Genomic DNA, 4,637 nt, shown 5'->3' on the forward strand with positions numbered 1-4,637 from the left:
TGAAGGGTACCCAAGCTGAAGTTTAATTGCTCTCTAGGGCTAAAGACATAATAACCTGTTGACCATTTTGACAGTTACTAGTCTTAACTTAGCAATTAGCTGTTTAGAGACTGGCTGTAGTCAGGCCACTCCTCTGAGGCTTGTTGTTTTACACAGCGCAGGTGGCACCAATGCATGCTCACTAATGACACTCATTACAGAATCCTTATATCACCTGTGGGCTGTCAGTTTACTTTTTATACCATCACAGTTATTATTTTTTTTCATTCTTCTAAGGAGCTCACCCACAAAATGTATTAACTGCTGAAAATGCATCACAAATCCTGTCCTGTCATCATAGTTGTCCAATACTTGTAACATCACAAGCAATAAACAGGACATACTTATATGAAAATGATTTTCAGATTTGGAGTCATTAAGTGAAATTTGTTAAGGTATAGGTGAAAAATTCCTAGCAGCAAAATGATTTGTTGACAAGGGATTTCAAAATCCAAGACTGTTTACCCCATAATCATTTTGAAAATCTTTTTTGAATCCTGGAACAATTATACAAATAAAATATCAATGAAACTCAGGCAAATGATAATAAAAACCACCATATTAGTGTGTCTAAATGTTAGAAAGCACTTAGGCATATGTAAACGTGCTGTTATGAATTGTGTGCCTACCACCCTAGGCAAGACCTGTGGTGCAGGATGTGCAAAGATGCACCTGAGACAATCCAACACATAACAGGAAGGTGCAAAATGCTAGCAGGCAGGGCATACATATCATGCCATAACCAAGTAGCCGGCATATTATACAGAAATATCTGTGCCGTGTATGGCCTGGAAGTCCCGACGTCAAAAATAGAAAGACTCCCCTTAGGGTGGTCAAGAATTAGCCGAGCTAAGATCTTGTGGGACTTCCAGAAACAGACGGACAAAATAGTGATGGCTAACCAACTGGACATTGTGGTGGACAAGCAGAGGAAGGGGGCTGTAGTGATAGATGTGGCGGCACCGAATGACAGTAACATCAGAAAGAAGGAACACAAGAAGATGAAGAAGTACCAAAGGCTCAGAGAAGAGCTCGAGAAGATGTGGAGGGTGAAGGTAACAGTGGTTCCAGTAGTAATTAGAGCACTTGGAGATCCAAGATCTCTGTCCAGAAGAGTGCAATCCAAGGAACAGAAAGGATACTGCGCAGAATCCTCAAGCTCCCAGACCTCTGGTAGAGGACCCGAGCTATATGTATATGTAATATTTTGTTATAATTTATAGAATTTGAAAAACTTTAAAACTTTGTTTTTTCTTTCATTGACATTGATATGTCAGTTACAATACAAAAAATGCTTGTCAGCATAATAGACTGGTAGCAATTGATTCATTTTACTAAATTATATTTATTCATTTACACAATAGTAAATTATAATCTGTGACAAAACAGACAGGAAAATGTGAAACACGGGCATATGAACTATTTAGACTTCAAAGATTACCAGCAACAGTTTAATAAATTTAATAAATTGTTTATCTTTGTATAATGACCATTATGTTCGCTATCAATCTTGCATGTGAAATCAGAGCTAAAGTACTCCATTATCTGAAATGCCATTCATTTGATAATACCAATGCAGTAATACCAGTGTTATTAAACTTGACACAACAATGTCTTGATATGTCTAAAAATCTCATTAATTTGGAGTCCATATATGATTGGATTTAAAAGAGGATGGAATAAAATTGACTGAAACGTCAATGTCAAGCGAAGAGTTTTCGACAGATCGGAATCCAGTCTAATTATAACTGAATCAAAAACAATAAAACATTAAAAGTTGATTAACACCAGCAAGTGGGGTAAACATGTCTTTAGAGCTTTTCTCCTTGTTTCTCTACAAAAATTGTAAGATATTCTAAGAATCCTTATGTATGTAAAAAGTATGAAAAGCATTGGTAGAAGGGCAATATTTATCAACGTGACCACACCATATATAGATATTGTGACTGAGGGCACACACTGAAGCCTGTAAATTGAATTGTTACAAAAAATTCCTGTCAGAGTAAAACTACAGAGTTTTACATTAAAATAAAGCACAAATGACACTGCAATCTCAAAAGGAGGTACAAGCCAAGCTACAATCAGAAACACATTTATAGTTATTCTATTCATAATAACTGGATATTGCAGGGGTTTGCATATAGACACATACCTGTCATATGCCATTGCTGCCAACAGTAAAAACTCTGACCCAGCTGAGGCATAATACGAAAATCCTTGGAAAAGACAGAGTGGATACGATATAGTTTGTTTTTCAGACAAAACATCAGATAAGAGCTTCGGATAGATAATCATGCTGTAAAGACCCAACCAGTCCAAATATGCTTTTTTGGACCAAACAGAGTTTCCCCCCCTGGAACCTCCATCCAGAAGAGGCCCAAATGTAAATGCACACGGCGGGGAAAAGGGAAAAGACTCACTGAACCGTCCATGGACGATCCCAATTCTGGGGAAGAAGTCAGCTGTTGTCATCTTGAGTAACACTGCTTTGACCCCCGCTCAGCTATCAGTGCTTGAACTTGGTCTATCTTTTGTACCAACTCCTTTTTTTATGTTTAGTGCTGTCCTTGCTTTTGTTATTTTCACCATCCGCAGAGACTCTTAAAGACACAGACAGGCAGAACAAAAAACAGCCACCAAGACACATTATGGCCAGGTCCGTAACACCCCCCTTGCCAAGACCAAACATCTCCCCTATAGATGTTTGGCACTTAGGAATGGAGAAAACCACGCGACAGTGCATCTGCCATTACACTCTCGGTTCCTTTTTTGTGCTGGATCTCCAAATTAAAATCCTGCACTAAGAGGGACCATCTCATGAGCCTCTGATTAGAATTTTGCATCCTAGTCAAAAACACGAGGGGGTTGTGATCGGTGCAAACAATGATAGGTGATGAACTAGAGTCAACATATACTTCGAAATGTTGTAGTGCAAGCAACAGGGAAAGAGCTTCTTTTTCAATAGTACTGCATTTTTGCTGGTGAATGTTGAACTTCTTTGAAAAATAACCAATTGGGTGATCGACACCATGCTTGTCCTCCTGCAACAGCACCGCACCTGCACTGCTGGCATCCACCTCGAGCTTAAAAGGATGTGTGAAATCAGGAGTGGCAAGTACCGGTGTGCTGCAGAGGAGAGCTTTGGCAGACTCAAAAGCATTCTGGCATGTGGGTGACCACACGAATGGTTTTGACACACTTGTGAGACTGGTGAGAGGTGCAACTACGTCTGCAAAATTTTTGCAGAAGCCATGATAATAGCCGGCCATTCCAAGGAAACGGCGAAGCTCATGTCTAATGTGAGGCACAGGGAAATCTAGGATAGCCTGAATTTTGGCCAGAAGGGGGTGCACCTGACCCTGGCCCACCTGCTTCCCTAGATAAGTCACAGTGGCTTTACCAAAGTCACATTTGGCAAGATTAAGGGTAAGGGATCCCTCTTTTTTACCTTCCAAAAATTTCAGTGAGTGTTCCAAGGTGTTCTGACCAGGTCTCTGAATAAGCTACAATGTCATCTAAGTACACTTCACAATTTTTGACACCACCTAATACAATGTGCATAAGGCGTTGGAATGTGGCAGGGGCATTTCGAAGGCCAACCGGCATGACGGTGTATTGGAGAAAGTGATCAGGGGTGACAAAAGTGGAAATTTCAGATGCACATGGAGTGAGGGGGACTTTCCAATAACCCTTTAATAAATCCAGCTTGGTGACAAACTTTGCGGAGCAAACCCTATCAACACAGTCTTCCATGCGGGGAAGAGGATAGGAGTCAGGTTTGGTCACACTGTTCACTTTTCGAAAATCAGTACAAAAACGTGGGGTTTTGTCTTCCTTCGGCACAAAAAGGCATGGGGAACTCCATGTTCTCGGGAGAACTCGGGACAGCTAGACCATTTTCCAGCAAGTAGGAAACTTCTTGCTGAAAAAGTGCGTGTTTGGTAGGGTTCACACGATAAGCGTGTTGTTTGATCGGCGGGTGGTCACCTACATTTATGTCATGTTCGAGGACAGTAGTGCGAGAGGGAGTGTCAGCAAACAGGGATGGGTAAGTGTCTATGCAGACGCTCCCTAAAACAACTTAGGTAATCTAGTACGTTCTGCTCAGGGATAGCTGTGTCGGACAGATATTTCTCTTTAAGCAGCCGCAGGGGACCACGCACTGTGTGTCCAAACACCAGCTCAGCGGGACTGAAACCCGTGGACTCCTGCACACTCTCTCTCTCACCGCTAGAAGGAGAAGTGGCAGACCCTCGTCCCACTCTCTTCCTGACTCGAGGCAGAACTTCCTCATCATGGCTTTTAATGTTTGGTGGAAACGCTCAAGCGCACCCTGTCATGAATCGCTGTGTGGCAGACAGGAATTGAACCCAAAATGCAGCCTTTTAAACACGAGGGATGAACTCAAAACCACAGCTTTATTTGCTGGCCGGGAAAAGCATACAAAAGCAAACTAAACTAAACTGGAAAATGACAAACTAAACTCACAGGGAGATCCACACAGCATGAGGGACGATGCGACACTGACTCAGAGAAACACAGGGTTTAAATACACTGGGAATTAACGAGGGGAATGAGACACAGAAGGAGGGCACAGC

General features: G+C 41.7%; 1 pseudogene; it reads right to left on the reverse strand.

The window, feature by feature from the left end:
* Window positions 1-1,632: 1,632 nt before the first annotated feature.
* On the reverse strand, window positions 1,633-2,511 carry LOC146371104 (olfactory receptor 6N2-like; annotated as a pseudogene).
* Between the last annotated feature and the right edge of the window lie 2,126 nt (window positions 2,512-4,637).

The sequence above is a fragment of the Perissodus microlepis genome, chromosome 16 (assembly GCF_051167445.1).
Source record: "Perissodus microlepis isolate ML-2025 ecotype Zambia chromosome 16, ASM5116744v1, whole genome shotgun sequence".
In the NCBI taxonomy this organism is placed as follows: Eukaryota; Metazoa; Chordata; class Actinopteri; order Cichliformes; family Cichlidae; genus Perissodus; species Perissodus microlepis.